Raw genomic sequence first — 12,896 nt, forward strand, 5'->3', positions numbered from 1 at the left:
TCACTCTTCCTAAGCTAAGACAGGAACTTCATGTTTCAGTGTTAATGTACTCTTTTGAATACTTTAGCACAGTAGTAAAAGTTTCTAATAATGGATCATTCCTGCTGATATTTATATATATTTACATCAAATATATTAAGAACCATTCACTTGTACAAACTGTTGCAATTGTTTTATTATAGTAATAAGATTCTTCTTTTTCTTTCACTATTAGCAGGATAAATAATAAGATTGCACATTTATAAAATAATTAGACATGTAAGTACGTTATGTTAATTAACATTTTTACCACTAGAGGGATACACTAGAAAACTACCAACGTGAATTGAAAACGTGAGTTTGTTTTTGATTTTGTTATTTTCTATGTCATGATTTTAAGGCGTTGCTTTCATTTGAAAATATATATATCCAAATTTTTGTTAGCCAAAGATGCAACCGTACAGAATTTTTCACGAAAAAAAAAATTCCCGCAGCAAAAAATTATAGGTGTCTGTAGAGTGTAGTGACCTATCGAAACGTATTCACAATGCAAATGAAATTATGCGAAGGCTTAATATTTCCTAAATATTTGGCTCAATTATTGCCAAGTGAAGTATTAATAATGAAAGCATTTAAGATTAAATTGTACAATTATGCTCCATTGAAATCAAAACAAATGGTATCTGGAAGTTGCTAGGATCATTGAAGTATGCCACACATATTTCAATCCGTTTAACAAAAATTTTAATTAGTAATAGCAAATAGAAACTTCGAATTTCTCAAATATACCTTTAGTGGGCAGGCAGAAGCCTCCATAACACTACAGTCAGTATTGTATGATAGTAAATATAAGATAACCAGGATGTTGTGGGTTATGAAACACTTTATAAACACTTCCTCCCTCCTGTGGCCATTGGAACAAAATAATCGTAATGGTTACTTGCCCATTCACTCTGTACCATACTGAAATTTGCTAGACGAAAGTTTTATTTTAAATTTGGAGGCAAAACAAAGTTCCAGTCTTCATTTGACTTCATTTCACTTCTCTTGTTCCATGCTGGGTAGCATGTTTTCATTGAATTGTCTTAAATTTTGCAATAGGAAGATATTAATTGCTATCAGTGATGCTCTGCCTTCTTACTTAAATTTAACTACTTAACACTAATTAATTAATTTTGTTTACATTGTCAATAGTGACATATAAACAAAATTTTCATGCGGCTAGGAGTAACCTCAGCATTATGATGGATATTACAGTCATTTGCTTAATGAGGTGGCCATAAGATCATTCATTCAGTTGCATAATATTGACAGTCCTTCAGATCCAGAGAAGTAGATGTAGTGCAACTTAATGGAACTAGTCCATTGAGGATCGGAATGCTTTTCAGTAGTGCGAATTTTATTGTGTATAAATAATTTGAAAAATATTTTCATTTGCATAAACTAATTTTTATAATGGTCATTTAAGAGATCCTTCACCTCATGTAATGTGAAGGATCAAAAATGAGATCCTTTACCTGAAAGATCATATCATTGAAGAATTATCTCATTTCATATGAAGGATTTCTTGACATTAGATGATCCTTCACCAGAAATGAGGTGAAGGATTTCCTTGTGGTTAGGGTCAAATCTCTTTGCTGTCTTGAAATATAATTAATGATTATTAGACTTGAAACTTCAGAGCTCCAAAAGGTCTGCAAAATTGTATTAGTTATTTTAGCAAAAATTAAATTGTGCCAAATGCATTTACATCATCAATGGAATCTAAATGGTAGTATTGTAATTTTAATGGTACACTTTGCAGCTATGTTTTGGTTGATGGCAATATCTCGCATGGTTTATTGGGTGGTTAAAGAATGAGTGATATGCAGTAATCCTTCAGTTGTCCAACCACATTAGAAAGCAATTTGCTGGGTTTTGATAACTGCCGGTACAATTACATGGTGCTGTACCAGAAGTTGGTCGAGACAGCAGTGCAATTCAAGGGTCAGTTAATTGAAGATTTGGTCATTTCAAGGTCAGATAATTGAGAGATCTCTGTGTATGTACTAACTCATTTATTACTTCCTGATCACTAATGTTAAAATAATTGATAGAAGTAGGACCAATAGCCATGTTTTTTTTTTTTTTTTTTTTTTTTTTTTTTTTTTTTTTTTTTTAACTCTTATTTTTGAGGCAGCAATATATATTATTATTATTATTATATCACATCTCCAGGGAGTTCAAAGACTCATTGAAGGAGAGCATCAACTCTACAACTCTTTGTCTCACTACTCCACCAACCTTGATCAACATCATCTACTGCCCACCATCGCCACTAGTGCTTTTACAGACAATCACAAACATCCATGCCTGCGGCGGGATTCGAACCCGCAGCCTTTTGGCTGGAGAGTGGATGTGCTAACCACTCAGCCGGCCTGGTATATATATATGTGAAAAAGTTTACTTTTGATTACCTTTTCCAAGATTTTTGAGGGAACTGATAACAATAGTTTAATGGCCGAATTTTCTCATCCGTTTTTTTTTTTTTTTTTTGTTTGTTTGGTATACTACTAGTTAGTGTTTCCAAATTCCTGACATTTTGGAACCTTCGGGAATTGAGAAGGGGAAATTGTATTTCCCGAGAATGCCCGAAATAATATTTTTTATTTAATTTTCGTTAATCATCTGTAATAATGGCTATAACAGTAAATGTTAATAAACAGAAAAGCCATAGAGAAGGTGGGGCAACCAGAGTTCGTCGCCCCGGCGCAGTCTTTCAGAGGTTTCGAGACACTCCTATATGTAAAAGGTTGAAGCAAAAAATGAGTAAATGAAATTTCCTAAATGGAGGTCAACCGGAATTTCATGACTAGTGCATCTCTTGCCCTGAGTGCTAAACAGGGGTCACTATGGTATCATTTTGGCTAGGTTTCTGTTATATTTCAGGTTTTCTCAAAATATAAACAATGTAATTAATGCAAACTTTATTTAACCAAACCTTATAGTATATAGTGAGTTTTTACATATATCACACAATGTATTAACATTCCCAATCTCATTTAAATATGTTATTTATTAAATGAAACATTAATAGAAAACAAATGCAAATATTATTCAAAATTAAAATTAATATTATTATTGAAAATTAAAAAATACTTCAAATAGTTTTTATTTGTCATTTTTAAAATGAAACTTTACATAGAGCATTAATTGCCCGATCAGACAATCGTGATCTTCGCTTGTAACAAATATACTTGATGTGAAAAAATTTCTTTTATTTTCTGTAGACGTTGGTCGAATTGTTAAGAGTGCGTCTAAAAGCATCTTCAAGTTGGGAGCGAGAGAATGTGTTTCTTCATATAAGCTCATTTCCTTCCTTAGAGAAGCAAATATTTTGTCTGCATGCATAGGGCTAGGCTTTGATGTCAAAATTGATATTGCTTTAGTCAATTGACTCTTCAGATCAGATTCTGATTTAATGTCAGAACTCTCTATAAGGACATCCTTTATTTCTTTTATTGTAACTTCTGCTGTAAATGTTCCTTTAAAAAGTCTTTCCATTAATGACTTCACCAATCATGCAATTTCATTCTTACTTGACAAGGCAAAAAATTCATCCTCTTCCGTCTCACATAAACAACTAACATTGCTCAAGTACTTTGCGAGAGACACAAGATCTCTATTTCTACGTTTAACCAATTCAAATTTTATTTCCTTTAAAACCATTTGGCTCAGTGAAGAATTCTGTTTTTCTAAATTACTGAACAGAAACTTAAAAAATTCCTTCACTTGTGAGAATATTAGCTTCTCTATTGCTTAAGTCTTCAACTGCTAATCTTACAGGTTGTAAGCAATTCAACATACCTCTCAATATTTCATAATACTCTTCTTTCCATAAGTGATTGAGTTTCAGCTCTCGTAAAACAGTCTTAATCAGATTTATGATCTTTAAAAATCTCTCTATCATTCTCGCCAGCGTGTTTTACAGTCCAAAATGACTTCTAGTTCCCTCTTTTCACTCTTGGTTATTTCTTGCTGCAAAAGAAAATTTTTTACTGGAGAATATTTAAATATTTTCATAATTCTTTATATGCTATTAATTGCCGAAGATAGATCATCTCGCAAATCATACTGATCAGCTCAGGCCACACCATCTAACTCAGAATCACTGTTATCATCTTTATCGTATTCAGAATCTGTATTGAATTCACTATCTCTGCTACAAGTCACTGATACTTCACCTTTCAACTTTTTAACATAAAACACTTTTGTTACAGTTAGATGTAGCATATGGTTGTAGCAGTACTGTTGAATAGTCGGTGATAATTTTCCAAATTTTTCCATAACATCTGCACCGTCACTTGTAATTGCAACCGCATCACTTTCAGTTTTAACTGAAAGTTTTCTAATCTTTCCTGAAGCAAGGATAACACTTTTTCTGCAGGACAGTTCCCATGTATTCTTATTAAACCAAGGTTTATAGAGGTCTCATTGTAGTATACGTAAACATTCATGTTTCTGCAATTCTTGCAACTGGTCCACTCGTCTATTGAAATACTCAGTTTTTTATTATCACATTTGAATACTTCCAATTTCTGGATGTACAAGTTGTTTCACTTTATTATAATAATTATGTATTAGTGTCATAACTGAAAATGGACTTCTTAGCAACTTCATTCCTTTGCTTGTGAAACTTTCCGTAATAAACTCACTTTTTGTGATGGTGTTGACTGATATCCCATCCAAGGCTGCTAATTTGCTTACGGTTTCTTCTAAATCCAGTCCCTTGACATAATGTAAAATTGTCGTTTGTGTCTTAGAAGATGAAGGCATTGGCTCATCATTATTCATTTCAGACTGTTTTTTTTTCCTTTTCATTCCATGAATGTATACTAGGTGCCTATGTAGACCACTGGTTGATGATGCTTTGCATTTCAAAGTTTTGGAGCATATCTGGCAACGAGCTGATTTTATCTTTATCTTTTCTAAAATATTCCCAATATTCTTTATACTCTTTACTCATTGTGACGGCAATCTATAAAAAAATATTAAAATATGATTTATGATTTAATAAAAAATAATTTATTAAAAATTTTCCCGATATTCCGACCAAATTTTCTCGGGATTTGGGAACGGGAAAACGAAAAAAATTCCCGAGAACGGGTGGGAATTCCTTCTCCCGGAAACCCTACTACTAGTGTAATTAAAATAATTTAATGTAATGTTAACTTGGTGGCTGAATGGTGAGTATATCTGCAGACTGCCATCAGGCCAGCAGGTTTGAATCCTACCAGAATGGAGATTTGTCAAGGCTTGGTCTGGTCTGGTTCTTTACAGTAGAATGCCCAGTGTTTATTTAACCTGATCCACTCTTTGTACTAATCCTGCCGGCCTGGTTAGCTGAGTGGTTAGTGTATCTGCTCTCCAGCTAAAAGGCTGCAGGTTTGAATCCCACTGTGGGCATGGATGTTTGTGATTGTCTGTGAAAATACTAGTGGTGTTGGTGGGTGGTAGATGCCGTTGGTGTTTCTCAAAGTGTGATACGCATACCCTCAGTGTCATAGTACGCGAAGGGTCTTCGGGGGTACGTGGAAATTTTTGGTTATGCATCATTAACGCATGGAATCATTATATTTCTCAACAAATAGTGCAATTAGAGACAACTGGGATAAAAACATCACTAACTAATGAATCGCATCTCCCCTCTAACAGAAACTGCTGTATAGAGTCAAGCAAAACCATATGTTGCCAGTGCAACATATGGTTTTGCTTGACACCACCCCGTTGTGAACGTGCTAAAACTAAGAAATATATAGTGAATGTGTTTCAGATATTATGGAATTTGGTTGAAGTGAATTAGCATTTCCACTCAACTGTTGAAATGCTAATTTGTTTTTGGTTCACGCGATCTTTTGTTAATACCGCACCAATCATATGCACTTCTTCATAGCTGCTCTACGTATCTCAAGTCTTGTAAATTACTGGTAATTTTTGCTTGAAATAATGGGAAAGAAGATGAAGCTATTTGGGTAGATGACATTTGATGATGCACACAGGAAACTGTTCTCGATGCCTAAAGTAGCAATAGCGAGTAGGAGCTTCTTGGTAAGTCACAACATTTGCATTTTTTCCCCTGAAAACTTTAGTTTCCGAAAATCCCCACATATATCTCGCACCACAATTTTTAAGCTTTAATTTTGGGAAAAAAGTGCTAGTTATATTCAAGTAAATACAGTAATTTTTTTAGCTTTCAAAAGGTTAAATCATTGGTTAAAGATTGGATTTATAAAACCCACATGAGAGAGCAATATAATAAATACAAGTAACTGTAAGCAACAAGAAAACATTGATATTGCTTCTGGATCAAATGAAATTGATAAGGGTGTGTCGTCTGACATCTCTAGAGAACCAACTAGGAAGAAGAGGTAAAATCTCCGTAAGTATGATATGAATTACTTGAAATGTGGATTTTCATGGACCGGAAATGAAGAGGAACCTATTCCAAATTTTGTTCTATTAAAAATAAATCATATGTTTTGTTTACATGAACATATAAATTCAAATAAAATAGATATTCACAATGAAATATACTTTATTTATTTATTATTTGATAAGGGAGTACTTGTTAATAATAAAAATTTAAGAAGGGGTACGTGGATATCTGACGTTTGAGAAACACTGGTGTAGATGATGATGGTAGTTGCGGTTCATTATAGTTGGTGGATTGCGAGTGGTGGAGACAAAGAGCTGTAGAGTAGGTGTGCTCAGTGAGTCTTTGGAATCCCTGGAGGCATCATGCAATAATAATAATAATAATCTGCTATACATGGGTAACCATTTGCGAGATGAATTTGTTATAAATAAATGAACATAATTTATAAAAGCTATAAAAGGATAATTTTCAAATTTTACATAATAAATTTTAAGACTTTTGTACGTCATTTTCAACAGCTCAGTTTACATTATTGAAAAGCAAAAATAATATAGCATTTCTTGGATATTTTGTATATTCACAAGAAATATGTAAAATATATCTAGCAAAATTGCTTCATAGAATCCTCACTTGCATGTAGTTCATCACAGGGCAAAGTGTGAGATTGAAAAGTTGCCGAAAAAACAGCAAGAGATGAGTCGAACAGAAAAAAGCAATCGGTGTGAAGTCAAAAGAAAATTGTAAGAATAAACAGATAATTTTTACAGTGATTCTATGAAAAGGAGAGTACTTCACAAAAGCACTACAAAATCTTGTTTCCCTCTTGTAAAAATTAATAATATTAGTAATGCTGTTAGAATTCAGAAAGGGAAGGTGAAAGAATTGATTGTTTTGGCTGGAATCAATGACCTGAGAAGTGAGAAGTATTATATGAGAGTGGATGTTGAAGAGTTATTGGAAGAAGCAACACAAATTTCACCTTCAAACTCTTCTTATTAATAAGAAGAACTTGAAGGTGAAGTTTGTGAATTTCCCCTCATGCTAAGAAGGATTAATGATGTAGAGTTCGTTGATCTATGGCCTGAGTTTGATGGATGTCAAGATTTGCACAATGCTGATAGGCAGCACTTAAATAGATTCAGAGTTAGGTGTCAAGAGAGAGAGAGAGAGAGAGTTGTTCACTGGGATCGTGGAAGTGCAATGTCAGAACTAAAGAAATTATTGTGGTACAGACGAGTGTGTGAAGGCACCCATGAAGCAAATAAGTGTGAGAATGCCAACAAGGGCTGAATCTAGTCTCAAGCAAAAATATTGATTAGAGTGGTCAATTCAGGAAGTAAAGGTGGTTGGGGGCCTACAGAGATGCTGCAGTTTCTGTATACTAATAGAAGTATCAGGAACAAGTGGAAGGATTTTTGCCATTAGTTAGTGCAACCTCGCCAAATGTTATAGGCATTAGTGAGACTTGGCTAACAGCAGATAATGTGGTTATAGGGATAGAATGTGATGGATTTAGTATTTTCAGGGAGGATAGAGTAGACAGGACATGGGATGGGATATTCATCTGCTGATGATAGCAGATGAATTGCAGCCAACAAGAGTAGGAATCAGTCGTGCAGATGGCATTTCTTTTGAATCAGTGCGATGTGAGATTGAGACCAGTAAGACAAAATATAAAATTGGTTGCTGCTATTGGCCATGGGGTGCCAAGGATGATGTAGAAGACATGCATCCACATGGCCATTGACTAGGCTTTTTGTTATTTTTTATTTTTTTATTTTTTTATGTTGAGCTCATACACAAAAGGTTGGTTAATCAACCTATAGTATGTTATTACTGTGTATGGATAGTGGATTGGGAAAGGAGAAATTTGTTTGCATGTGATTTAAAAGCCTGTATGTTATATTCCTTGGGAAACATATCAGGGGGGAAGACTGTTCTACAATACAGCAATAGCAAGGATGGAGGAGGAGGAGGAAAAGAAACTTATCTGTGGGTTTCAAGGTGCACTGTGAAGGGATGTTGGGCGGCAGCTGCACATGTTCCAATGGATTTAGTAATAGGTGGAAGAATTATTGATGCTATTTCAGATGAACATTTGCCGTGGAAATATTTATAGAATACGCATATTACAAAAACCAAATGCCTGTGCGAAAGTGGGAGAAGTAAGTTGGTAAGAGATGGGTTATTAATCAATTTAATTGCCCTCCTCTCCACCATGTGGTGACCAGGTTTAAAGAATAGTCCCCATGTAGCCCATGCATGTCGTAAGAGGTGACTAAAATGGGTACAGCTAGGCCACCCTGCCTCCAGGGGACATAAATTTGGAGGCCTGGTCCTCGAGGTTGGGGGTTTGGCAATGGGCTAACAACCCATTCCTGTAAAAAAAAAAAAAAAAAAAAAAAAAAATCTCATTAAGAAAGCTAAACAATTGAAAGCCGGACTGACTTCAAGGAAATGACACATGAAAAGGAAAAGGTTAATGAATTTTGGAACATGGAATGTTAGAACAATGTTACAGGTAGTGAAAATGCAAAAGAGTTTAATAAATATGAAAAACAGAAGAGTTAAAGAAATATGAATTGGATGTTGCAGCATTACAGGAGATAAGATGCAGAAGAAAAGAATAAACAAAAAGAGCTGTGCTAACAGCTTATCCATGATGAATACCTTCTTCCAGCCCAGCACTGAGAAGTCCATAAGTATATCTGGTACAGGGATACACTAGAACAAAGGTCTCTGATTGACTTCTTTATAGTCTCAGCAGACCTATTTTCCTCAGTGTTGGACGTTTGTGTGAGAAGAGGGGGCAGGACTGTCAACTGACTACCACCTCGTTGTGTGCACTCTACAGCTTCAGAAACCAGATGCTACCATCAACGCTGGTAGGCCTAAGCAGCTATACTGCATGAAATGGGAGGCATTGGAAAATGAGGCTGTGAGGAAGAATTTTGCAGATGACATTTCCTCCAGCTTCAAAGAGATTTCCAAGCATACTGCAGATGTTGAGGAGGAGTGGAAGCTGTTCAGAAGAGCTGTCACTGCCTCTGCACTCTCATGCTGTGGCAGAAAGCAGCTCGGCGTGGCAACAGGCAGTGAGAAAAGGACACCTTGGTGGAACCAAGAAGTCCAAAAAACTGTCCGGGCAAAAAAGGAGTCCTACCTAACATGGCTTAGGGTCCGGTCACCTGAGATGTGTTTGCGGTATGCTGAGGCACGAAAAGCTGCTGCTGAGGCAGTAAAGACAGCAAAACAGAAGGCTTGGGAATCCTTTGGAGAAAGATTAGACTCATCCTATGCAAATACAAACAAAGTATTCTGGCAGACCATCTGCTGCCTTCGAGGGAGCAAATCGTGCTTAATTGCCCGATTTGGGCAATTAAGCAAGATTTGCAATTAAGGCCTCGGATGGTGCACTTTTAACAACCGAGAAGGATATCCTCCACAGATGGAGGGAATACTTTGAGATCCTTCTTAACCCGGGTGGCCCAGCAGTTGTGGACATCCAAGAGGTGCAGATCGGGGCAATGACTAGTCTCACAGCAGAAGAGGTCTATTTAACAATGAAATCCTAAAATCGGGCAAGGCTGCTGGCGATGATGAAATTCAGTCTGAAATGCTAAAAGCCTTAAATCTAGACGGTGTTCTCTGGCTGACTCGAGTGTGTCAGACTGCTTGGATATCTGGGCGAGCACCAAAGCAATGGCAGACAGGCATAATAATACCAGTCTTCAAGAAGGGAGACCAGAAGGATTGCAGTAACTATCGTGGCATCTCTCTGCTCAGCCTGCCTGGGAAAGTGTATGCTAGGTGCTTGGAAAGATGGTGCAGGAGCATAGTTGAGTCAAAGTTCCAGGAAGAACAATGTGGCTTTCATCCTGGTAGAAGCACAACTGACCAAATCTTCACTTTAAGGCAAGTCTTTGAGAAATCTTGGGAATACGCTAAGGATGTCTACACATGTTTTGTGGACTTGGAGAAGGCATATGACCGGGGTTCCTCGGAATAAGCTTTGGCAAGTAGTACAGGAGTATGGAGTGGATGGCCAACTATTAGCTGCCATCAAGTCCCTGTATGAATGCCCAGAGTTTTGTGTCAGGGTAAACAGCACAAAGTCTGAACCTTTCACAGTCTCCATTGGCCTCTGCCAAGGGTGTGTTCTGTCACCCCTCCTTTTCATAATATTTATGGACTGGATTGATAGGCATAGCCGAGGCAGTGAGTGTGTCAGAATTGGAAGATGTCTGCTTTTTGCAGATGACCTCGGTCTGCTTAGCCTCTTCCACAGATGACCTCCAGCGGACCCTGGATAGGTTTGTAGCTGTTTGTGCAGATGCCGGAATGAAGATCAGCGTGGCCAAAACTGAAACATTTGTGGTCTCAAGACAACCATCCCAGTGAACTCTACATGTAAGTGGAGTCCCAATGAGGCAGGTGGAGAAGTTTAAATACCTTGGGTCCATATTCATGAATGATGGAAAATGGGACATAGAGCTAGATACTCGAATTGGCTTAGCAAGCTCAATATTGTGGGAGCTTGGCCGTTCGGTAGTATTGAAGCGGGAGTTAAGCCAGAAGACAAAGCTGGCTGTCTTCAATACATTCTATGTCCCTATCCTCACCTACGGTCATGAGAGTTGGGTAATGACTGAAAGAATGCAGACACGAATCCAAGCGGCTGAAATGAGGTTCCTTCAAGGGGTTGTGGGGCTGACAAGACTCGACAGAGTCAGAAGCTCTGCAATTCAGGAAACCCTCGATACTCAACCGCTGCTTCTCCATGTTGCGAGATCACAGTTACATTGGTACGGGCACCTGGTCAGAATGCCACAAGAGAGGCTCCCTCAGCAGGCCCTCTTTGCCAAGCCACGTGGGAGGCCATGTGGAAGGCCAAGGACTCGCTGGATAGATTATATCCAAAACCTTGGTGGACACGTTTGGGAATTCCTCCAGAACACCTGAGCTTGGTGGCAGAGAATCATGACCATTGGAAGTCCCTCTTGCAGCTGTTGCCCCCACAACCCAATTAGGAAAAGTGGGCCTTGAAGATGTATGTGGTGCTGAAGAACAAGGAAATTATGGAGTAGGATTTATTATTAAAAAGAAGATAATAAAATCAATTTTAGGATTCACACCAATAAGTAATCTAGTAACCTTTTAAGGGGAAATTCCATAATATCTTTTATTAACGTATATGCTTCGACTGAAAATGCTGATGAGATTGTGATAGATCAGTTTTACAAGGATTTACATGAAACATGAAAAATAAATAAAAAAGATGCTATGATAGTATTAGGGGATTTTGATACAAAAATAGGATAAGAAGAAGACAGTCATCTTCTTTCCCTATTTAGGATAACAGGAGAACTTATAAAGAATGCAGGTGAAATCTTATGGAGAGAAATTTATTATTTGATATATTAGATATATGGAAAGAAGAAAAAATGTCAAATAATTGGAAAATTGGAATAATCCAACCAATATGTATATATAAAAAAGGAGATAAGATGAATTGTCAGAACTATAGTGGAATTACATTATTAAATGTCACATACAAAATTTTATCAAGTATATTATTATTATTATTATGTGACACCTCCAGGGAGTCCAAAGACTCATCAAGGGAGAGTGGCAAAGATTGATCCCTTCCAACTACTAACCGTGCTCAAACTTGCTTAACTTTTTGTGTGAGCAATTAGTAGCACAGGTTCTACCAATCGACCAACCTTTGCTGGCTATATATGTAAAAGAATAGAACCATACATAGAAACAATAATAGGAGAGTACCAGTGTGGTTTCAGAAACAAAAGATCCACAATTGATAATATATTTATGTTACGAAATGTATATGAAAAATGCTTAGCATATGATATAGAACTTCATAATTTCTATATTGATTTCCAACAAGCATTTGATAAATTAAATAGACAAGAAATGATACATAGCTTGAAAACACTGAGAATACCAGGAAAATTAATTAGATTAATTAAAATTAAAGTGATGTGAAGTCATTAGCTTCCTTATACGAGTTGCCCCATTCCTTAAAACATTTCAGGCGCAAACTTTGTTTGCTTATACTTGAATAAAGGATTAAACCAAATACAGGTAACCCTAGTATAATACGGTACTTATACAACACGGTTTCGATATAACGCAGTCTACAATTTCTAGTAACCCTTTATTTTTTAATTTTTTAAAATTTTTTTTCGTATTTTTCACCGTGGGATTTAAAAATCAAATTTTATCTTCGTTAAATTTGTGTCTGCCCGTATCGCGCAAGTAGTTATAAGTATCTAATTTAGTTTTATTGTATCACTGAATAACGTACTGTACAGAGGGCTTTTGCAATCTGTGTCATTCTCAACAAATAGTGCAATTATAGACAGCATAAAAACGATGCTATGCTGTATATACTTAAGCAAAACCATATTTTGCACCGAAACACAGTATCTAACTAAAAACTTGTCCAATTTTTCAATTATGAAATAAGTGTTTTTTTTTA

The 12,896-nt window shown here is 36.3% G+C and overlaps 1 protein-coding gene across 1 annotated transcript in view; it reads left to right on the forward strand.

Annotated features, from left to right (window-relative positions):
- Positions 1–308: 308 nt before the first annotated feature.
- The window catches only part of Pus7 (pseudouridine synthase 7), a 184,876-nt gene continuing 172,288 nt past the window's right edge, over positions 309–12,896 (forward strand). Inside the window, exon 1 of the mRNA XM_090390419.1 lies at positions 309–333. The gene's annotated coding sequence lies outside the window, so the exon portion shown is untranslated. The remainder of the gene's footprint in view (positions 334–12,896) is intronic.

The sequence above is a fragment of the Typopeltis vanoorti genome, chromosome 3, assembly GCF_054136105.1.
Source record: "Typopeltis vanoorti isolate ZY-2024b chromosome 3, IOZ_Tvanoo_1.0, whole genome shotgun sequence".
Lineage (NCBI taxonomy): Eukaryota > Metazoa > Arthropoda > Arachnida > Uropygi > Thelyphonidae > Typopeltis > Typopeltis vanoorti.